Source organism: Loxodonta africana, chromosome X (genome assembly GCF_030014295.1).
Source record: "Loxodonta africana isolate mLoxAfr1 chromosome X, mLoxAfr1.hap2, whole genome shotgun sequence".
NCBI lineage: Eukaryota > Metazoa > Chordata > Mammalia > Proboscidea > Elephantidae > Loxodonta > Loxodonta africana.
The window spans coordinates 146,039,953-146,065,412 of NC_087369.1; positions in this window are offsets into that span (position 1 = coordinate 146,039,953).

Genomic DNA, 25,460 nt, shown 5'->3' on the forward strand with positions numbered 1-25,460 from the left:
CATGATTCCCACTATTCTGTGGTTGTCCTCCACTTTGTGAATTGTAATTTTCTGCTAAAGAGTATTAGGGTGGGATTGTAACACCACCCTTACTCAGGTCACCTCCCTGATCCAAAGTAAAGGGAGTTTCCCTGGGGTGTGGCCTGCACCACCTTTTCTCTCTCAAGAGATAAAAGGATAGGGAAACAAGCAGAGAGCTGGGGACCTCAAACCACCAAGAAAGCAGCACGAGGAGCAGAGTGCGTCCTTTAGACCTGGGGTCCCTGTGGGAAGAAGCTCCTAGTCAGGAGGAACATTGATGAGAAGGCCATCAGAGAGAGAAAGCCTTTCCCTAGAGCCGACGCCCTGAATTTGGACTTGTAACCCACTAGACTGTGAGAAAATACATTTCTCTTTGTTAAAGCCATCCACTTGTGGTATTTCTGTTATGGCAGCACTAGATAACCAAGACACTTATGAATATGCAATCTGGGCAAGGTTCATCGGGGAAGACTTGCCTTTGCTCCATGCTGCATCAGCTGCAGCAGTCAACTGGGGCTGAAGGGTCTACTTCCAGGGTGGCTCACTCATATGGCCGGCAAGTTGGTTTTTGACCAGAACTACAGAACTACCCAAGACCTACCAGAGACCCTGGTGATGCAGTGGTTAAGAGGTACGGCTGCTAACCAAAAGGTCAGCAGTTCAAATCCACCAGGAGCTCCTTGGAAACCCTATGGAGCAGTTCTACTCTGTCCTATAGAGTCGCTATGAGTCCGAATCGACTCCATGGTAACAGGTTTTTTTTTTTTTCGGTACCCAAGGCCTCTCCATGTGGATGCTTGATTTCATCCCAGCATTGTGGCTGAAATTCAAGACCAAGCACCCCAAAAGAGCAAGGTAGAAGTGCATGACCTTTTTAGAATACAACCTCAGAAGTTACATAGTTTCATTTCCACTGTGCTCTGTTGGTTGAGGCAGTTCCAAATGTCTACCCAGGTTCAAGGGGAGGGGACATAGACCTTACAAATGAATGGAAAGATTGTTAACATCACATTGTAAGAACAGCATGTAGGATAGAATGTATTGTGGTGGACATAATTGTAAAATACAGTCTGTCCTATCCCCCATTTATTTATTCATTTGTTTATGTCAATACGGACTCATGGGTATCTATTTTATCCAACTGGTTGTAATACATTACTATTATTATTTATTTTCATGCTCAAATTGTCCCAGATTTACCTGTGGCAGCCCCTTCAAGGTGGTATCTTTGTCCGTTTGACATGTCCCCATTTTTCTCTGAGTACTTCCTTTCTTGGAGGATAGTATATGGAAACCATGATCTGGGCACTTAGTATGCTCATTGCTAATAGGCTTTCGTTGCTTCTAGGCACTCTTAGTAGAAAGAGCTAGGAAATAGATGTATAACCACTGGTGGCACAGCTGATAACCAAAATGTCAGCAGTTCAAATTCCAAGGGAGAAAGATGTGGCAGTCTGCTTCCATAAAGATGACAGCCTTTGAAACCCTATGGGGCAGTTCTACTCTGTCCTATAGGGTTGCTATGAATTTGAATCAACTTCATGGCAACGGGTTTGGTTTGGTTTTGATCCTCCTCCCCAGCACCCCATGTCCTCAAGTGCCAGCAAGGTTACTGCTAATGTGACTCCATGTGGCAGCCTTCCTCATTACCACTGACTCCTCTAAGCTTGTAAAGGAAGATGGGAGGGGAAGGGGCTTTTATTTTAACATGATTGAAACTGGCCAAAATGTGATATAGTGGTCCCCATCTTTGAACCAACCTGCTTTATACAGATCCAGTGTCATGCCAATGATCAGTTTTTTTTTTTTTTGGTTGTTGTTGTTTGGTGCTGTCCAGTCTGTTCTTACTCATGGCGACCCTATGAACAAAAGAATAAAACACTGCCTGGTCCTGCACCATCTTCACAATCGTTGCTGTGTTTGAGTCCATTGTTGCAGCCACCGTGTCAATCCATCTCATTGAGGGTCTTCCTCTTTTTTGCTGGTGGCGTAGTGGTTAAGTGCTACTGCTGCTAACCAAAGGGTCGGCAGTTCAAATCCGCCAGGCGCTCCTTGGAAACTCTATGGGGCAGTTCTACTCTGTCCTAGAGGGTCGCAAAGAGTTGGAATCGACTCGATGGCACTGGGTTTGGTTTTTTTTTGTTTTCTACCAAACATGATGTCCTTTTCCAGGGACTGGTCCCACCTGATAACATGTCCAAAGTATGTGAGACAAAGTCTTGCCATCTTCACTTCTGAGGAGCATTCTGAATGTACTTCCAAGACAGATTTGTTTGTTTTTCTGGCAGTCCATGGTATATTCAATATTCTTCGTCAGCGCCACAATTCAAATGCATCAATTCTTCTTCGTCTTCCTTATTCATTGTCTAACTTTTGCGTGCACATGAGGTCATGGAAAATATCATGGCTTGGGTCAGGCGTACCTTAATCCTCAAAGTGATGTTTTTGCTTTAACACTTCAAAGAGGTCCTTTGCAGCAGATTTGCCCAATGCAATGCATCTTTTGATTTCTCGACTGCTGGTTTCATGGGCATTGACTGTAAAATGAAATCCTTGACAACTTCAATCTTTTCTCTGTTTATCATGATGTTGCTTATTGGTCCAGTTGTGAAGATTATTGTTTTCTTTATGTTGTTGTGTAATCCATACTGAAGGCTGTAGTCTTTGATCTCCTTCAATAAGTGCTTCAAGTCCTCTTCACTTTCAGCAAGCAAGCAACGTTATGTCATCTGCATATTGCAGGTTGTTAACAAGTCTTCCTACGGTCCTGATGTCACGTTCTTCATATAGCCCAGCTTCTTGGATTATATGCTCAGCATACAGGTTGAATAAATATGGTGAAAGGATATAACCCTGATGCACACCTTTCCTGACTTGAAACCAATCAGTATCCCCTTGTTCTGTTCAAATGACTGCTTCATGGCCTATGTACAGGTTCTGCATGAGCACAATTAAGTGCTCTGGAATTCCCATTCTTCACAATGTTATCCATAATTTGTTAGGATCCACAAAGTCAGATGCCTTTGTGTGACCAGTTTAGCGTGTGCTTATTGACCTCATAAAAAGATTCACTTAAAAAAATGTAAGTGTGTATGTATGCATTTCTATTCTAAAGAAAAATATGTATAGTACAACGGCATGAGAAAATAATCACTGCATGCTCTAGAAACATTTATACATGGTCTTAAGGTTGCTGGAAGATTTTGGGGATGCTGATCAACTAGCTAAAAAAGACTTGGGGACCAGTTTTCTTCTATCCAAGGACTGCACAGGGTTTGGATAGACATGTTTCTACCTAGGGGAATACTTAAAAGACTAGTCCAGGGGGTTTGCAGTTCAAATAGAGTGCTTAGCTTTCAGCTTCCTCTAGTCTGCTAAGTCAGTTACCATTTGTTTATCCATTTTCTAGCTTCCACATTTTGGGGAGGGGTGTTGTCTTGCCTCTCCTCCTGTTTCCTTTGTCCTCATGGGGCTTTGCCCTTTTAATTTCTTTACTGTCTTTTTCATGGAGGAAGGAGCTGAGAAAAATGCATATGTTCAATTTGTTAACTTTAATCGGAAGTGTAGAGTTGTTTTAAATAGCAAACACCTTGCTTCATTTAAACATAAACATAAACAAAAAATGGATTTCATAGAATCATATAATGTTATAACTAGAAATATTTCAATGGTTCTTGTCTTTTTACTAGCAGGTACCTCTTTTATTCCACCACTTGTCTGCCAGAAGAACAAATAAATCTCTTGGAAGAAGTACAGCCAGACCGCTCCTTAGAAGGAAGGATGGCGTGACTTCATCTCATGTACTTTGGACTTGCTATCAGGAGGGACCAGTCCCTGGAGAAGGATATCATGCTTGGTAAAGGAGAGGGTCAGCGAAAAATAAGAAGACCCTCAAAGACATGAATTTACACAGCGGCTACAAAAATGGACTCAAACAGCAACGACTGTGAGGATGATGCAGGATGACGCAGTGTTTTGTTCTGTTGTCCATAGGGTTGATATGAGCCAGAACCAACTTGACAGCACCTAACAACTTCTTTTATTATCTATCCACCCCCATAAAACCAGTTGCCATTGAGTTGACTCTGAATCATGGAGACCCCATGTGCATCAGAGTAGAACTGTACTCCACAGGGTTTTCAATGGCTGATTTTTCAGAAGTAGATTGGCAGGCCTTTCTTCCAAGGCACCTCTGGGTGGACTTGGACTACCACCCTTTGTTAGGAGCTGAATGCATTAACTATTTGCACCACCCAAGGACTCCTTCCTCTATAGGCCCCCACATTTAAAAAGATTTAAACTCCCAAACCTCAGGTTGGGAAACTTCTTTGGTCTAGTAAATCCTCTCATTTAGGAGCTGAAGCCCAGGGCCAAAATGCCTCCACTTAGAATCTGGAGAGCGTGGCCAATACCTAGAGGCTGGAGGGCAGGGTTATTGTGTAAATTGTCTCAGAGAACAGAGGATTATTTCAAATCTTTGAGGGCTAATGTAATGTGTCCTGCTGACTTGCTTGGTGCCTGTTACCCCTTCTTTCCCTCCAGTTTCTCCCATTTGCAATGGAAATGACTAGCTTGTGCCTGTTCTGCCATTGTACCTTTGGAAGCACATAACTTGTATTCTAGATTTCACAGATGAAGAGGAATTTTTGGATTTTGGACTTGGAATTAAGACTTTTGCTATAATATGATGGGGGTGAATATGTTTTGCATGTTGCAAGAATGTGATTTTTTGGGGGGCCAAAGGGTGGAATGTCATGGATTGAATTATGTCCCCCAAAAGTGTGTGTATCAACTTGGTTAGGCCATGATTCCCAGTATTGTGTGGTTGTCCCCCATTTTATGATTGTAATTTTATATTAAAGAGGATTAGGGTGGCATTACCTAGGTCACCTCCTTGATCCAATGTAAAGGGGGTTTCCCTGGGGTGTGGCCTGTAGCACCTGTTATCTTTCAAGGGATAAAAGGAAACGGAGGCAGAGCCAAAATCTAAGAATTATCCCTACAATTTGAACAAATAGAAAGAGCAACAAAAGAAACCCACAGGTACCAGAAGAAAACAAATAATAAAAATCAGACCTGAACTAAATGGATTAGAAAACAGGAAAACAATTGAAAGAATTAATAAGACCAAAAGCTGGTTTTGTGAAAAAATCAACAAAATTGATAAATCACTGGCCAAACTGACAAAAGAAAAACAGGAGTGAAAGCAAATAACCTGACTAAGAAATGAGATGGGCGATATTACAACAGACCCAACTGAAATTAAAAGAATCATATCAGATACTATGAAAAACTATACGCAAACAAATTTGGAAACCTGGAAGAAATGGATGAATTCCTAGAAACACACTACCTACCTAAACTAACACAAACAGAGGTAGAACAACTAAATAGACCCATAACAAAAGAAGAGATTGAAAAGGTAATCAAAAAACTCCCAACAAAAAAAGCCCTGGTCCGGATGGCTTCACTGCGGAGGTCTACCAAACTTACAGAGAAGAGTTAACACCACTACTACTAAAGGTATTTCAGACCATAGAAAAGGATGGAATACTACCAAACTCATTCTATGAAGCCACCATATCCCTGATACCAAAACCAGGTAAAGACACAACAAGAAAAGAAAATTGTAGACCTATATCCCTCATGAATATAGATGCAAAAATCCTCAACAAAATTGTAGCCAATAGAATTCAATAACATATCAAGAAAATGATTCACCATGAGCAAGTGGGATTCATACCAGGTATGCAGGGATGGTTCAACATTAGAAAAACAATAAATGTAATCCACCACATAAATAAAACAAGAGACAAGAATCACATGATTTTATCCATTCATGCAGAAAAGGCATTCGACAAAGTTCAACACCCATTCATGATAAAAGCTCTCAGCAAAATAGAAACAGAAGAAAAATTCCTCAACATAATCAAGGGCATTTATAAGAAGCCAACAGCCAACATCACCCTAAATGGAGAGAGCCTGAAAGCATTCCGATTCAGATCAAGAAGCAGACAAGGATGCCCTTTATCACTGCTCTTATTCAACATTGCTTTGGAGGTCCTAGCCAGAGCAATTAGGCTAGATAAGGAAGTAAAGGGCATGCAGATTGGCAAGGAAGAAGTCAAAGTATTTCTATTTGCAGATGACATAATCTTATACATAGAAAACCCTAAGGCATCCTCCAGAAAACTACTGAAACAAATAGAAGAGTTCAGCAGAGTATCAGAATACAAGACAAACATACAAAAATCAGTTGGATTCCTTTACACCAACAAAAAGAACATCAAGGAGGAAATCACCAAATCAATGCCATTTACAGTAGCCCCCAAGAAGATAAAATACTTAGGAATAAATATTACCAGAGATGTAAAAGACTTATACCAAGAAAACTACAGTACACTTCTGCAAGAAAACAAAAGAGAAGTAGAAAAACATACCTTGCTCATGGATAGCAAGACTTAACATTATAAAAATGTCTCTTCTACCAAAAGCGATCAATACATTTAAAGCAATTCTGATCCAAATCCCAACGACATTCTTTAATGAGATGGAGAAACAAATCACCAATTTCATATGGAAGGGAAAGAGGCCCCAGATAAATAAGGCATTACTGAAAAAGAAGAACAAAGTGGGAGGCCTTACTTTACCTGATTTTAGAACCAACCTATTATACCGCCAGAGCAGTCAAAACAGCCTGGTACAGGTACAACAACAGACACATACACCAAAGGAACAGAATTGAGAATCCAGACAGAAATCCTTCCATATATGAGCAGTTGATATTTGACAAAGGCCCCAAAACAGTTAAACGGGGAAAAGACAGTCTTTTTAACAAATGGTGCTGGCATAACTGGATATCCATCTGCAAAAAAATGAAACAAGACCCATACCTCACTCCATGCACAAAAACTAACTCGAAATGGATCAAAGACCTAATGGAAGAAAAAATAGGGGCAACGTTAGGAGCCCTAATACATGGCATAAACAGTATACAAAACATTAAGAATGCAGAAGAAAAACTAGATAACTGGGAGCTCCAAAAAATTAAACACCTATGCTCATTCAAAGACTTCACCAAAAGAGTAAAAAGACTACCTACAGACTGGGAAAAAGTTTTTAGCTATGACATTTCTGATCAGCACCTCATCTCTAAAATCTACATGATACTGCAAAAACTCAACTACAAAAAGACAAATAACCCAATTAAACAATGGGCAAAAGATATGAATAGACACTTCACTGAAGAAGACATTCAGGTAGCTAAGAGATACATGAGGAAATGCTCACGGTCATTATCCATTAGAGAAAAGCAGATCAAAACTACAGTGAGATTCCATCTCACTCCAACAAGGCTGGCATTAATCCAAAAAACACAAAATAATAAATGTTGGAGAGGCTGTGGAGCGATTGGAACACTTCTACACTGCTGGTGGGAATGTCAAATGGTACAACCACTTTGCAAATCGATTTGGTGCTTCCTTAAAAAGCTAGAAATAGAACTCCCGTATGATCCAGCAATCCCACTCCTCGGAATATATCCTAGACAAATAAGAGCCTTTACAAGAACAGGTATATGCACACCCATGTTTATTGCAGCACTGTTTACAATAGCAAAAAGTTGGAAGCAACCAAGGTGCCCATCAACAGAAGAATGGATAAATAAACTATGGTATATTCACACAATGGAATACTACGCATCCATAAAGAACAGTGAGGAATCCGTGAAACATTTCATAACATGGAGGAACCTGGGAGGCATTATGCTGAGTGAAATTAGTCAGAAGCAAAAGGACAAATATTGTATAAGACCACTATTATAAGATCTTGAGAAATAGTATAAACTGAGAAGAACACATACTTTTGTGGTTATGAGAGGAGAGAGGGAGGGAGGGAGGGTGGGAGAGGGATATTCACTAATTAGATGGTAGATAAGAACTACTTTAGGTGAAGGGAATGACAATACACAATACAGGGGAGGTCAGCACAACTGGACTAAACCAAAAGCAAAGAAGTTTCCTGAATAAACTGAATGCTTCGGAGGCCAGTGTAGCAGGGACAGGGGTCTGGGGACCATGGTTTCAGAGGACATCTAAGTCAAATGGCATAATAAAATCTATTAAGAAAACATTCTGCATCCCACTTTGAACAGTGGCGTCTGGGGTCTTAAATGCTAGCAGGCAGCCATCTAAGATGCATCAATTGGTCTCAACCCACCTGGATCAAAGGAGAATGAAGAACACCAAGGACACAAGGTAATTACTAGCCCAAGAGACAGAAAGGGCCATGTGAACCAGCGGCTACATGATCCTAAGACCAGAAGAACTAGATGGTGCCCGGCTACAACTGATGACTGCCCTGACAGGGAACACAACAGAGAACCCCTGAGGGGGCAGAAGAGCAGTGGGATGCAGACCCCGAATTCTCATAAAAAGACCAGACTTAATGGTCTGACTGAGACTGGAAGGACCCTGGTGGTCATGGGCCCCAGACCTTCTGTTGCTCCAGGATAGGAATCATTCCCGAAGCCAACTCTTCAGACATGGATTGGACTGGACAATGGGTTGGAGAGGGATGCTGGTGAGGAGTGAGCTTCTTGGATCAGGTGGACACTTGAGACTATGTTGGCATCTCCACCCTGGAGGGAAGATGAGAGGGTAGAGGGGGTTAGAAGCTGGCGAAATGGACACGAAAAGAGAGAGTGGAGGGAGAGAGTGGGCTGTCTCATTAGGGGGAAAGTAATTGGGATTATGTAGCAAGGTGTATATAAGTTTTTATGTAAGAGACTGACTTGATTTGTGAACTTTCACTTAAAGCACAATAGAAATTATAAAAAAAGAAAAGGGAAGCAAGCAGAGAGTTGGGGACCTCATACCACCAAGAAAGCAGCTCCACAGACCCCAAATTCTCATAAAAAGACCAGACTTAATGGTCTGACTGAGACTAGAAGGATCCCAAAGGTCATGGTCCCCAGACCTTCTGTTAGCCCAAGACAGGGACCATTCCCAAAGCCAATTCTTCAGACAGGGATTGGACTGAGCTATGGGATAGAAAATTATGCTGGTGAAGAGTGAGCTTCTTGGATCAAGTAGACATACGAGACTATGTTGGCATCTCCTGCCTGGCGAGGAGATGATAGGTCAGAGGGGGTCAGAAGCTGGCCAAATGGACGCAAAAATAGAGAGTGGAGGGAAGGAGTGTGCTATCTCATTGGGGCGAGATTTGTTTTAGCATGGTGTATATAAATTTTTGTATGAGAGACTGACTCGATTTGTAACCTTTCACTTAAAGTACAATAAAAATTAAAAAAAAAATAAGCTGTACCAGGAGCAGAGCGTGTCCTTTGGACCCGGACTCCCTGTGCCTGAGAAGCTCCTCGACCAGGGGAAGTTTGAGGACAAGGAATCTTCCTCCAGGGCCGACAGAGAGAGAAAGCCTTCCCCTGGAGCTGATACCCTGAATTTGGACTTGTAACCTACTAGACTGTGAGAGAATAAATTTCTCTTTCTTAAGCCATCCACTTGTGGTATTTCTGTTATGGCAGCACTAGATGACTAAGACAGAGTTTGATACTGAGACTGTGGCACAGAGAGGAGAAATGATTTGCCCCAAGTTTCACAACTAGGGAGGGGCCAAATGAGGAGGTCAACCCAGGTCTCCTGCCTCCTGCTCTGGTGCTCCTTTCGATCTAGTATGTGAGATTTCTGATGCCCAAAACCGATGGGCAGATGAGGGAAATCTTTCCTTCTGGCTTCATGCTGTGGTTTTTCTCAGCAATACCATTAGTGACATCGAAACATTACTTCTTCTGGCGTCTAGGAGGAAAATGCCTCCCTTCCACCATGACAGCCACAGAGGGCCAAACATATTGGGAATCACTGGAGCTTTCTCAGGGCCACAGGGGAACTATATGTTTGGAATGTAATAAAGGTTCCTTCATAGCAAATGTGGAGAAAAAGCAGTGTCGGCAACACTTCAGAGTCAGTGCTGGAGGCCTTTTGTCTGCTGTTCAGCCAACCAATCAGCGCAGATAGACTAGGCACCTACTGTGAGCTCTTGGCTATGCTAGAAGTTACCAAGGATACATGGGCTTTGCCCCGAATGGGTTTAGGATCAAATTGTGGAGAAAATATCCTATCAACCAAGTTGTAAGATCTCTAAGGGGAGAGCCTTTGTCTTCCCCATTTCTTAAGGGCCTTAGTGCACCTGACTTCCTGCTGGACATACACTAGTATCTGTTTTGCTTAAAGCCTCGTTGTTACCTTATTTCCCCTCCCTAAAGTGGAAATAATAAATACTGAATTGATGCAACCGTGTAGCCGTGTAGCCCGCTTTCCTGAGGTAAAGGGATTGTGTATGTTTTGTCTGGAAACTCACTGCCTTCTGCAGAATTCTTTCACACTGGTAAAGGTTAAGTTTTGCTATTCTCCAGGATGTTTTGAAAATATCTCCTACAAATGAGGAAGCTAGCAATAAAACCCTACTGTTTGTATATGCTTCGTAGTTTACTGTGATCTCATTTAATCTCCTATCTTGTCTTTTTCCTCAGTGCTTTGTACACAAATGTTATTGAATCCTTCCAGAGGCAGCCATGTGTGATGGAACAAACAGCACAAGACTGGAGTTTTAACACTCTTCAACTATCTGAGCGCTTTTAGTCAAGTTGTGTCCCCTCCCTGGACCTCGATTTACCCACATGCAGAAGGAGAAAGGGGTTTGGATTTGTACTCCAGTTTCTAATTGCAGTGCCATTGTGTGGTTCCTGCGTGGGCGTGGTTGTTCCCAAATCAAAGGGCAGGAACAGGATGCAGTCTGATGATCCAGGACAGAGGAGGGGTGGTTCGGTAGCTTTGCACATTTGTGGGTGCCTCCCTCCGTGTCCTGAGATTTCCCAGGCTGTTTAAGTTCATGATCCCAGGGCACTGCTGTCCGCCCCCTACCACACACACCATGCCATTCAGGGTTTCTTTCCCAGGGTCTGCTTTAAAGCCAGCGGAAGATCGCTGAGGTCTCGCTTCTTATTTCTTGCCCTCCTGACATCTGAGGCCTGAAAAGAACTTAGGTCGCCTGCCTAGGCAGGCTTCCGGAGGCCGCGGCCTTCTGCCTTCCGGGGCTGGGGGCAGGAGGGTGCCAGCGCGCAGGCAGTCATTGTTTGGGTATCGACTCAAAGGAGCGGGAGCCACAATGCACAGGAAAAAGAATGAGCTCATGACTGCTAAATGAAAAGATTCTTATCTTGGAAACAGCGGTTTCTTATGCAAAACGGGGGGCCGCAATGTGATTGTACTCCACGGAGTACATTCAGCAATAGGGATTTCGAAACGCAGGAGCTATTTTGCATACCTACGGGAGCGGCAATAGGCCAGATTGTTCATTAATTAAAAGGGTGGGAGCGCCAAAAAACCCACGCTCACACTGGCTGCTGAACTGAAATAATTCATTTGCCTTCCCCTCAGTCCCAGTTGATCAGCTGGGAGACAAATGTTTTTTCAACCCTGGCCACCTCTGGAGATGGGAGAGGAGGGAGACAATGAGGGAGGTCGGGAGAAGGGATGGGGGGAGGGTTGTCACAGATAGCTAGGACAGCGGTGATCTCTCAACCATTTCTATCTGGCGTTCAAATGAGTTGTTTTAAATAGCAAACACCTTAGTTCATTTAAAATCAATCCCACGAACAAAAATTGGATTTCATAGAATCATGAAATGTTATAACTAGAAATACTCCAATGGTTCTTGTCTTTTTACTAGCAGGTACCTCTTTTATTCCACCACTTGTCTGCGAGAAGAACGAACAAGTCTGTCTTGGAAGAAGTACAGCCAGAATGCTCCTTAGAAGCAAGGATGGCAAGAGTAAGTCTCACATACTTTGGAAATGTTATCAGGAGGGAATCAGTCCCTGGAGAAGGACTTCATGCTTGGTAAAGTAGAGGGCCAGCAAGAGAGAATCAGCGTCCAGGCTTTTTGTCTCCTCAAAGAGGGAGAGGCTTTTGCCCCTCCCTCCCCTTCTATGGGGTCCTTGTGAGTGGAATCTACCCCACCACAATGGGTTTGGGTTTTTCATTTTGTTTTTTCCTCACTCAGCAGTGTTACCTTCCTAGTTCTGTTTAATTTCATATGAAAGAAGTCTGAGCAAATCCCCACTGATGGGGAGGAGAGGGAAGCAGAGAAATGAAGAAAGTGGGGGTGGGTGAGGCCAGCCCTGTGTCCTTTGACTACCCCAGTACCCAACCCAGTAGTCTTTCTATTTCCCCAACTCTTTGACATGTGGTCCCCTGAGGGGATGGACTGGAACTGTGGCTGTCTTGGAAATTCCAGAATGTAGGTCACCCACTAAATGGGTAACGAATGCCACAAGTGGGGACTAGAGTTGAATGTGGTTGCAGGTGAGAGGCACCAACGCCACCCACATATCTTTCCTACCAGCCAGCTTGCGCTCCTTGTACCCCCCATCATCTTTTGATTTAGGAATAAAAATGGTTATCATTTATCGAGCGCTTTTCATATACATTACTATCTTAGTCATCTAGTGCTGCTATAACAGAAATACCACAAGTGGATGGCTGTAACAAAGAGAAATTTTTTTTTTCACAGTAAAGCAGGCTGAAAGTCCAAATTCAGGGCGTCAGCTCCAGCAGAAGTCTTTCTCTCTCTGTCGGCCTTTTCATCAATCTTCTCCCAGACTAGGAGCTTCTCCACGCAAGGACCCCATGTTCAAAGGACACGCTCTGGTCCTGGTCCTTCTTTCTTGGTGGTATGAGGTCCCCAACTCTCTGCTTGCTCCCCATTCCTTTTATCTCTTGAGAGATAAAAGGTGGTGCAGGCCACACCCCAGGGAAACTCCCTTTGCGGAGGATCAGGGAGGTGACCTGAGTAAGGGTGGTGTTACAATAACATCCTATTCCTCTTTAACATAAAATTACAATCACAAAATGGAGGACAACCACATAATACTGGGAATCATGGCCCAGCCAAATTGATACACACATTTTTGGGGGGACATAATTCAGTCCATTACGATTACCTCTTATGTTATCTTATCACTTAGGTTATTCATGTGTGCCAGGCATTTTCACTTATGTTTGCTTGTTTGAGCTCAGCTACCCTGGGTGATAACAGGCTACTATTGCTCCTATCTTAGAGATGAGGAAACGGACGCTCAGAGGCTGACTTATTTAAGGTCACACAGCTGGGATATAGCAAAGCTAGGATTTGAACCCACATTGGTCTGATGTCAAAACCTGTGCTTTCAACTACTGTGCAATGTTGAGTCTCTTCCCTTTCCCCAACTCTCCCCTAATTTAACTCTGCCCAACTGTTGCCCCAAAGACAAACTTCTCAAGATACGCCTTCTTCCCAGGTGGGCAAAGATGGAGGTCTTTCCTGCATGTGAGTCACTCTCCCCAACCCTGAATACCATCGGTATGGAAGACAAGCCTGGGAGATCCCCTCTCCACCTCACACTCGTTATGATGACTAGTTTTTTTTTTTAAGCTAGGTTTATGGAAGTGTAAGTTTTGTACAGTAAAATTCTCCTTTTAAAAGTGTGCAGTTCAAAGAGTTTTGACGGTGTAAACACCAACACGGTCAAGATACAGAATATTTTCATTATCCCCAAAATTTCCCTTATCCCTTTTTGGTAGTTAGTCCCCTCCTCAACACCCAAACTTTGGCTACTACTGTTTTTTTTTTTTCTATCGTCATAGTTTTGCCTATTCCAGAGTGTCATATAAATGGAATCATACAATATGTTATCTTTTTGGTCTGACTTCTTTCATTCAGCATAATGCTTTTGAGATTCACGCTTTTGAGATTGTGTGTATCAGTAGTTCATTCCTTTTTTGTTGCTAAGTAATATTCCATTGTATGGGTGTACCACAACTTGCTTATTCATTCACCAGTTGATGGATATTCTCCAGCATTGGGTGATTATGAATGAAGCTACCGTGAACATTTAGGTATAAGTTTTTGTGTGCACATATATCTTCATTTCTCCCAGGCAAATTCCTGTGAGTGGGATTGCTGGGTCGTATGGTAAGTGTATGTTTAACATTATGAAAACTGCCAAACTGTTTCCACAGTGGCCATGCCATTTTTTATTCTCACCACCAAAGCATAAAAGTTCTAGTTGCTCTGCAACCGTACTAATTCTTGGATATGGTCAGTCTTTTTAATGTTACTGATTCTAATAGATGTGTAGTTTATCTCATCGTAGTTTTAATTTGCATTTTCCTTATGACTAATGATGTTGAATGTCTTCTCCTTGCCTTATGTACCATCTTTAGAGTTCCCGAACTTGATTTTAATGTTAATGGAAGCCGTTGGAGGGTTCTAAGTCAGAGAAAGGAGTCTCTGGGTTGTGCAAATGGTTAAGCCCTGGCTACTAACCAAAGGGTTGGAGGTTTGAGTCCACCCAAAGGCACCTTAGAAGAAAGGCCTGGCAATCTACTTCTGAAAAATCAGCCATTGAAAATCCTATGGAGCACAGTTCTACTCTGACACACATAGGGTTGCTATGAGTTGGAATCAATTCCACAACAACTGATGGATTTACCATCTGTATCTCTTCTTTTTTGGGCAGTCCATGGACTGCCAAAAGAATGGGCAAATCTGTCTTAGAAGAAATACAACCAGAATGCTCCTTAAAGGCAAGGATGGAGAGACTACATCTTACATACTTTGGACATGTTGTCAGGAGGGATCAGTCCCTAGAGAAGGACATCATGCTTGGCAGAGTACAGGGTCAGTGGAAAAGAGGAAGACCCTCAACGAGGTGGATTGACACAGTGGCTGCAACAATGAGCTCAAGCATAACAATGATTGTAAGGATGGCTCAGGACCGGGCAGTGTTTCATTCTGCTGTCGCTATGAGTCGGAACTGACTCAACGGCACCTAACAACAACAACAACATCTCTTCTTTGGTGAAATGCCTATTAAAATCTTTGGTCCATTTTTCAGAATTGTTTATTTTCTTATAGTTGAGTTTTGAGAGTTCTTTATATATTCTACATAAAACAAACCAAACCCAGAGCGATGAGTCAATTCCGACTCATAGCGACCCTATAGGACAGAGTAGAACTGTCCCATAGAGTTTCCCAGGAGTGCCTGGTGGATTCGAACTGCCGACCCTTTGGTTAGCAGCTGTAGCACTTAACCACTACGCCACCAGGTTTTCCGTATTCTACATTCTTGTTGTTGTTAGGTGCCTTCGAGTCAGTTCCGACTCATAGCGACCCCATGCACAACAGAACGAAACACTGCCTGGTCCTGCGCCATCCTTACAATTGTTGTTATGCTTGAGCTCATTGTTGCAGCCACTGTGTCAATCCACCTCGTTGAGGGTCTTCCTCTTTTCTGCTGACCCTGTACTCCGCCAAGCATGATGTCCTTCTCCAGGGACTGATCCCTCCTGACAACATGTCCAAAGTACGTAAGACGCAGTCTCGCCATCCTTGCTTCTAAGGAGCGTTCTGGTTGCACTTTTTCTAAGACAGATTTGTTCATTCTTTTGGCAGTCCATGGTATATTCAATATTCTTTGCCAACACCACAATTCAAAGGCGTCAACTCTTCTTCAGTCTTCCTTATTCATTGTCCAGCTTTCACATGCATATGATGCGATTGAAAGCACTATGGCTTGGGTCAGGCACACCTTAGTGTTCAGGGGGACATCTTTGCTCTTCAACACTTTGAAGAGGTCCTTTGCAGCAGATTTGCCCAATGCAATGCGTCTTTTGATTTCTTGACTGCTGCTTCCATGGCTGTTGATTGTGGATCCAAGTAAAATGAAATCCTTGACAACTTCAATCTTTTCTCCGTTTATCATGATGTTGCTCATTGGTCCAATCGTGAGGATTTTTGATTTCTTTCTGTTGAGGTGTAATCCATACTGAAGGCTGTGGTCTTTGATCTTCATTAGTAAGTGCTTCAAGTCCTCTTCACTTTCAGCAAGCAAGGTTGTGTCATCTGCATAACGCAGGTTGTTAATGAGTCTTCCTCCAATCCTGATGCCCCGTTCTTCTTCATATGGTCCAGCTTCTCGTATTATTTGTTCAGCATACAGATTAAATAGGTATGGTGAAAGAATACAGCCCTGACGCACACCTTTCCTGACTTTAAACCATGCAGTATCCCCTTGTTCTGTCCGAACAACTGCCTCTTGATCTATGTAAAGATTCCTCATGAGCACGATTAAGTGTTCCTGAATTCCCATTCTTTGCAGTGTTATCCATAGTTTGTTGTGATCCACACAGTCAAATGCCTTTGCATAATCAATAAAACACAGGGAAACATCCTTCTGGTATTCTCTGCTTTCAGCCAGGATCCATCTGACATCAGCAATGATATCCCTGGTTCCACGTCCTCTTCTGAAACTGGCCTGAATTTCTGGCAGTTCCCTGTCGATATACTGCTGCAGCCGTTTCTGAATGATCTTCAGCAGAATTTTGCTTGTGTGTGATATTCATGATATTTTTCTATAATTTCCACATTCGGTTGGATCACCTTTCTTGGGAATAGGCATAAATATGGATCTCTTCCAGTCAGTTGGCCAGGAAGCTGTCTTCCATATTTCTTGGCATAGACGAGTGAGCACCTCCAGCGCTGTATCTGTTTGTTGAAACATCTCAATTGATATTCCATCAATTCCTGGAGCCTTGTTTTTCGCCAGTGCCTTCAGAGCAGCTTGGACTTCTTCCTTCAGTACCATTGGTTCCTGATCATATGCCACCTCTTGAAATGGTTGAATATCGACTAATTCTTTTTGGTACAATGACTCTATGTATTCCTTCCATCTTCTTTTGATGCTTCCTGTGTCATTTAATATTTTCCCCCATGGGATCCTTCACTATTGCAACTCGAGGCTTGAATTTTTTCTTCAGTTCTTTCAGCTTGAGAAACGCCGAGCGTGTTCTTCCCTTTTGGTTTTCCATCTCCAGCTCTTTGCACATGTCATTATAATACTTTATTTTGTCTTCTCGAGAGGCCCTTTGAAATCTTCTGCTCAGTTCTTTTACTTCATCAATTCTTCCTTTTGCTTTAGCTGCTCGAGATTCGAGAGAAAGTTTCAGAGTCTCCTCTGACTTCCACCTTGGTCTTTTCTTTCTTTCCTGTCTTTTCAGTGACCTCTTGCTTTCTTCATGGATGATGTCCTTGATGTCATTCCACAACTTGTCTGGTCTTCAGTCACTAGTGTTCAATGTGTCAAATCTATTCTTGAGATGGTCTCTAAATTCAGGTGGGATATACTCAAGGTCATATTTTGGCTCTCGTGGACTCGCTCTGATTTTCTTCAGTTTCAGCTTGAACTTGCATATGAGCAATTGATGGTCTGTTCCACAGTTGGCCCCCAGCCTTGTTCTGACTGATGATATTGAGCTTTTCCATCGTCTCTTTCCACAGATGTAGTCAATTTGATTTCTGTGTGTTCCATCTGGCGAGGTCCATGTGTGTATAGTTGCCGTTTATTTTGGTGAAAGAAGGTATTTGCAGTGAAGAAGTCATTGGTCTTGCAAAACTCTATCATTTGATCTCCGGCATTGTTTCTATCACCAAGGCCATATTTTTCAACTACTGATTCTTCTTCTTTGGTTCCAGCTTTCGCATTCCAATCGCCAGTAATTATCAATGCATCTTGATTGCATGTTCGATCAATTTCAGACTGCAGAAGTTGGTAAAAATCTTCAGTTTCTTCATCTTTGGCCCTAGTGGTTGGTGCGTAAATTTGAATAATAGTTGTATTAACTGGTCTTCCTTGTAGGCGTATGGATATTATCCTATCACTGACAGCATTGTACTTCAGGATAGATCTTGAAACGTTCTTTTTGACGATGAATGCAACACCGTTCCTCTTTAAGTTGTCATTCCCAGTATAGTAGACTATATGATTGTCTGATTGAAAATGGCCAATACCAGTCCATTTCAGCTCACTAATGCCTAGGATATCGATGTTTATGCATTCCATTTCCTTTTTGATGATTTCCAATTTTCCTAGATTCATACTTCATACATTCCACATCGTCATTATTAATGGATCTTTGCAGGTGTTTCTTCTCATTTTGAGTTGTGCCACATCGGCAAATGAAGGTCCCGAAAGCTTTACTCCATCCATGTCATTAGGGTCAACTCTACTTTGAGGGGGCGGCTCTTCCCCAGTCATCTTTTGAGTGCCTTCCAACCTGGGGGCTCATCTTCCAGCACTATATCAGACAATGTTCTGCAGCTATTCATGAGGTTTTCGCTGGCTAATGCTTTTCAGAAGTAGACTGCCGGGTCCTTCTTCCTAGTCTGTCTTAGTCTGGAAGCTCAGCTGAAACCTGTCCTCCATGGGTGACCCTGCTGGTATCTGAATACCGGTGGCATAGCTTCCAGCATCACAGCAGCAACACACAAGCCCCTACAGTACGACAAACTGACAGACACGTGGGGGATATTCTACATACACGTCTCTTATTGGATATGTGTTTAGGAAATATTTTCTTCTAGTATGTGGCTCTTCTCTTCAATTTTTAACTGTATATTTCCAGCAGCAGAAGTTTATAATTTTGATGAAGATTAGTCAATTGATCGTTTTCTTTTATGGCTCTTTTTTTTTTTTTTTTTTTGGCTATATCAAAGAAAACTGTGCCTGAGGGTGACAAAGATTTTTTCTCCCATTTTTTTTTCTAGAAGTTTTACAGTTTTAGCTTTTACGTTTAGGTCTATTATCCATTTTGAGCTATTTTTCATATATGATTTGAGGTAAGTGTTGAGGTTCATTTTTGTTTTGCATATAGATGTCCAATTGTTCAAGTACCATTTGTTGAAAAGACTGTCCGCCCTCCACTCTAACCTTTGCTCCTTTGTCAAGATCAACTGACCATATATGTGTGGGTTTACTTGTAGACTCTCTCTTCTGTTCTGTTGAACTGTTGTCCTTATGCCATGCCACGTTGCCTTGTTTCCTATAGAATCATAGTTTTGATAGTGTGGGTTTTCCAATTTTGTTATTCTTTTAAACAATCGTTTTGGCTCTTTTACGTCCTTTGCTTTTCCATAGAAATTTCGTAATTGGCTTGTCAGTTTCTACAACGAAGTCTGCTGGGATTTTGATTGAGATTATGATGAATCTGTAGATTATTTTGAGGAGAATTGACATTTTAACCACATTAAGTCTTCCAATCCATGAACACGGTCTGTCTTTTTGTTTATTTTGGCCCTCTATAATTTATCTCATCAACGTTTTATAGTTTCTGGAATGTAAATCTTGCACATGTTTTGTTAGATTTATCCCTTTTTAAAATACTATTTTAAATAGTCGTCTAGTGCTGCTATAACAGAAATACCACAAGTGGATGGCTTTAGCAAAGAGAGATTTATTTTCTCACAGTCTAGTAGGTTACAAGTCCAAATGCAGGGCGTCAGCTCCAGAGGAAGGCTTTCTCTCTTTGTTGGCTCTGGAGGAAGGTCCTTGTCCTCAATCTTCCCATGGTTAAGGAGCTTCTCAGGCACAGGGACTTTGTGTCCAAAGGACGCGCTCTACTCCTGGTGCTGCTTTCCTGGTGGTGTGAGGTCCCCAACTCTCTGCTTGCTTCCCTTTCCTTTTATCTCTTGTGGGATAAAAGGTGGTGCAGGCAATACCCCAGGGAAACTCCCTTTACCTTGGATCAGGGAGGAGACCTGAGTAAGGGTGGTGTTACAATCCCACCCTAATCGTCGTTAGCATAAAATTACAATCACAAAATGGAGGACAGCCACAGAATACTGGGAATCATGCCCTAACCAAGTTAATACACACATTTTTTGGGGACATAATTCAATCCATGACAATGGTACTGTTTGTTAAATTTCAATTTCCAAGTGATACACAATTGATTTTTGAATACCAGGCTTGTATCCTACGACTTTGCTAAATGCACTTATTAGTTCGGTAGCTTTTTTGTAGATTATTTGGGATTCTCTAGGTAGATGATCATGACGTCTGTGAATAAAGACAATTTTATTTCTTCTTTTTCAATCTTTATGCCTTTTATTTCTTTTTTATTGCCATGTTGCATTGAATAGGTTTTCTAGTACAATGTTGAACAGGAATTGTGAGAGCAGACATCCCTGTCTTGTTCTTGATCTTAGTGCAAAAGCATTCTGTCTTTCACCATCAAATATGATGTTAGCTGTGAGTTTTTTGTAGATGCCCTTTATCAGGTTGAGGAATTTCCCCTCTATTCCTAGTTTTCTGAGAGTTTTTTTTTTTTTTTTTTTACCATGAACGTCAGATACCTTTTTCTGTATCTATTGAGGTGATCATATGATTTTTATTTATTAGTGTTAGTGTGTTGATAGGAATTACATTGATTAGTTTTTGAGTGTTAAACCAGTTTTGTATTCCCGAGATGAACCCTACTTGGTCATGAGGTATTATCCTTTTTATGTATTGCTAAATTTGATATAATAACATTTTGTTGAGGATTTTTTTTCCTATGTTCATGAAAGATATTGGTATGCAGTTTCTTGTAATGTCTTTGTCTGGTTTGGTATTCATTTGTAAAAAAATTAGGTATTCATTAGGTAGTTTTAAATTGGAGTTTCTCTTTCGAGTTGTTGTTGTTAGGTGCCATCGAGTCAGTTCTGACTCATAGCGACCCTGTGTACAACAGAACGAAACACTGTCCAGTCCTTCCCCATCCTCTCAATCATTGTTATGCTTAAGCCGATTGTTGCAGCCACTATGCCATTCCATCTCATTGAGGGTCTTCTACTTTCTTGCTAACTCTCCACTTTATCAAGTGTGATGGCATTCTCCAGGGACTGATCCCTCCTGACAACATATCCAAACTATGTGAGACGTCGTCTTGCCATCCTTGCCTCTAAGGAGCATTCTGGTTGTACTTCTTCCAAGATAGATTTGTTTGTTTTTCTGGCAGTCCATACTATATTCAGTATTCTTCTTCAGCACCACAATTCAAAGACATCAATTCTTCTTCGGCCTTCATTATTCATCTTCCAGCTTTCACATGCATAGGAGGCAATTGTAAACACCATGGCTTGGGTCAGGCGCACCTTAGTCTTCAAGGTGACATCTTTGCTTGTCAACACTTTAAATGGATCTTTTGCAGCAGATTTGCCCAATGCAGTGTGTCTTTTGATTTCTTGACCGCTGCTTCCATGGTTGTTGATTGTGGATCCAAGTAAGACAAAATCCTTGACAACTTCAATCTTTTCCCCGTTTATCATGATGTTGCTTATTGGTCCAGCTGTGAGGATTTTTGTTTTCTTTATGTTGAGGTGTAATCCATACCGAAGGCTGTAGTCTTTGATCTTCATCAGTAAGTGCTTCAAGTCCCCTTCACATTCAGCAAGCAAGGTTGTGTCATCTGTATAACACAGGTTGTTAATGAGTCTTCTTCCAATCCTGATGCCCCATTCTTCTGCATATACTCCAACTTCTCAGATTATTTGCTCAGCATATAGGTTGAATAAGTGTGGTGAAAGGATACAACTCTGACGTACACCTTTCCTGACTTTAAACCAGGCAGTATTCCCTTGCTCTGTCTGAACGACTGCCTCTTGATCTATGCACAGGTTCCTCATGAGCACAATTAAGTGTTCTGAAATTCCCATTCTTCGCATTGTTATCGATAGTTTGTTATGATCCACACAGTTGAATGCCTTTGCATAGTCAATAAAACACAGGTAAACATCTTTCCGGTATTCTCTGTTTTCAGCCAAGATCCATCTGACATCAGCAATGATATCCCTGGTTTCATGTCCTCTTCTGAATCCGGCTTGAATTTCTGGCACTTACCTGCAGCTGATTTTGAATGACCTTCAGCAAAACTTTATTTGTCAATATTGTCCAATAGTTTCTGCATTCATTGGGATTACCTTTCTTGGGAATAGGCATAAATATTGATCTCTTCCAGTCAGTTGGCCAAGTAGCTCTCTTCCAAATTTCATGACATAGACAAGTGAGTACTTCCAGCGCTGCATCCATTTGTTGAAACACCTCAATTGGTATTCCCTCAATTCCCAGAGCCTTGTTTTTTGCCCATACCTTCAGTGCAGCTTGGACTTCTTCCTTCAGTACCATTGGTTCCTGCTTGTATCATACGTCCTGAAATGCTTGAATGTCGACCAATTCTTTTTGGTATAGTGACTCTGTATATTCCTTCCATCTTCTTTTGATGCTTCCTGAGTTGTTTAATACTTTCGGCACAGAATCCTTCAATATTGCAACTTGAGGCTTGAATTTTTTCTTCAGTTCTTTCAGCTTGAGAAATGCAGAGTATGTTCTTCCCTTTTGGTTTTCTATCTTTAGGTCTTTGCACATTATAATACTTTACTTTGTCTCCTTGAGCTACCCTTTGAAATCTTTTGTTCAGCTCTTTTACTTCATCATTTTGTCCTTTTGCTTTAGCTATTCAATGTTCAAGAGCAAGTTTCAGAGTCTCTCGTGACATCCATTTAAGCCTTTTCTTTATTTCCTGTCTTTTTAATGACCTCTTGCATTCTTTATGTATGATGTCCTTGATGTCACTGCACAACTCCTCTGGTCTTTGGTCATTAGTGTTCAACGTGTCAAATCTATTCTTGAGATGGTCTCTAAATTCCAGTGGGATATACTCAAGGTTGTACTTTGGCTCTTGTGGACTTGTTCTAATTTTCTTCAGTTGAAGTTTGAGCTAGCATATGAGCAATTGATGGTCTGTTCCACAGTCAGCCCCTGGCCTTGTTCGGACTGAAGATATCAAGCTTTTCCATCGTCTCTTCCCACAGATGTAGTTGGCTTGATTCCCGTGTATTCCATCTGGTGAGATTCATGTGAATAGTTGCTGTTTATGTTGGTGAAAAAAGGTATTTGTAATGAAGAAGTCGTTGGTCTTGGCAGAATTCAATCATGCAATCTCCAGCATCATTTCTATCACTAAGGCCATATTTTCCAACTATGTATCCTTTTTCTTTGTTTCCAACTTTTGCATTCAAATCTGCAGTAATTATCAAAGCATCCTGATTGCATGTTCGATCAATTTCAGACTGCTGAAGTTGGTAAAAATCTTCAATTTCTTCATCTTTGGCCTTAGTAGTTGGTGTGTAAATTTGAATAATAGTCGTGTTAACTGGTCTTCCTTGTAGGCATGTGGATATTATCCTATCACTGACAGCACTGTACTTCAGGATTGATCTTGAAATATTCTTTTTTGACTATGAATGCAATGCCATTCCTCTTCAAGTTGTCGTTCCCGGCATAGTAGACTATATGACCGTCTGATTCAAAATGGCCAATACCTGTCCATTTCAGTTCACTAATGCCTAGGATATCAATGTTTATGCATTCCATTTCATTTTTGATGACTTCCAATTTTCCTAGATTCATACTTCGTACATTCCACGTTCTGATTATTAATGGATGTTTGCAGCTGTTTCTTCTCACTTTGAGTCATGCCACATCAGCAAATGAGGGTCCTGAAAGCTTGACTCCATCCAAAGCATTAAGATTGACTCTACTTTGAGGAGGCAGTTCTTCCCCAGTTGTCTTTTGAGTGTCTTCCAACTTGAGGGCTCATCTTCGGCACTATATCAAACAATAATTCGGCACTATATCAAATAATAATTCCCCTGCTATTCATAAGGTTTTCACTGGCTAAATCTTTTCAGAAGTAGACTGCTGGGTCCTTCTTCCTAGTCGGTCTTAGTCTGGAAGCTCAGAGGAAACCTGTTCACCATGGGTGACCCTGCTGGTATTTGAATACTAGAGGCGTAGCTTCCAGCATCACAGCAACACACAAGCCCCCAACCACAGTGACAAACTGACAGACATGTGGGTTTTTTTTTCCAAGTAATGGAGATAAATTTAGGGTTGGTCTAAAGCAACAGTGGGGGTACTGGTGGTTCAGTAGTAGAATTCTCACCTTTTGTGTGGAAGGCCTGGTTTCGATTCTGGCCAATGCACCTCATATGCAGCCACCACCTGTCTGTCAGTGGAGGCTTGTGTGTTGCTATGATGTTGAACAGTTTTCAGCAGAGCTAAGACAGACTAGGAAAAAGGTTTGGCAATCTACTTCCTGAAATCAACCAATGAAAGCCCTATAGATCAAAATAGTCTAATTCACAACCAATTATGGGGATGATGTGGGACCAAGCAGCATTTCCTTCCACTGCACATGGGGTCACCATGAGTTGGGGGCCAAATGGATGGCAGCTAACACCCTGCTGCTCAGAGCTCTGGAATTTTATGTCTTCCTTTTTTGCCCTACCTTCAAACCACCAACACGATGCACAAGACAACAGCAAATCCTCACAACTGGACCAATGAGCAACATGATGAAAAATGGAGAAAAGATTGAAGTTGTCAAGGGTTTCATTTTACTTGTATCCACAATCAACATCCATGGAAGCAGCAGTCAAGCAATCAAAAGATACATTGCATTGGGCAAATCTGCTGCAAAAGACCTCTTTAAAGTGTTAAAAGGCAAAGATGTTACCTTGAAGACTAAGATGTACCTGACCCAAGCCATGGTGTTTTCAGTCACCTCCTATGCATACGAAAGTTGGATGATGAATAAGGAACACTGAAGAAGAATTGATGTCTTGGAATTGTGGTGTTGATGAGGAATATTGAATATACAATGGACTACCAGAAGAACGGACAAATCTGTCTTGGAAGAAGTACAGCCAGAATGCTCCTTAGAAGTGAGGATGGCAAGATTACGTCTCACGTATCTGTGGACATGCTAAAAACAATGTGTTCTGAAATATTTTCAAACCTACAGAAAAGTTGCAAGTGCAGTACAAAGAACTCCCATACCCCTTTCATCCAGATTCCTTAACTTTTAATATTTCACTGCATTTGCTCCATCTTTCTCTTTTTCTATTTTTGTATGTCTCACATACTTTGGATAGGTTGTCAGGAAGGATCAGTCCCTGGAGAAGGACATCATGCTTAGAAAAGTAGAGGGTCAGCAAAAAAGAGGAAGACCCTCAATGAGATGGCTTGACACAGTGGCTGTGAGGATGGTGCAGGACTGGGCGGTGTTTCATTCTGTTGTACATTGGATCAGTATGAGTCGGAACCAACTCGATGGCGCCTAACAACAACAGCAACATCTGAGTTCAAAGAGTTGTTTATGATGGGCTGTGTAATAACTCCATCCACCCATTTACCTTGGATGCTCATTCTAACATACAGGTGTGGATAATAATAATAGCAGCTACCAGGCGCTGTGCTAAGTGCTTTACATATAACATTTCATTCAATCATCACACCAATCTTGGAAGATAGGAGCTAGTATACCCTCCATTTTACAGGTGGGGATACTGAGGCTCAGAGAAAGTAAGTCAATTGCCTCACCTCACCCTGGCAATTAACTGGCTAGGTTAGGATTCAGATTCAGTTCTCTTGGGTGCAGAGCCCAAGCTCTTATCTCCCAGGGCTAAGGAATTCTCTCACCTAGCTGTAACTGGATGAGCTA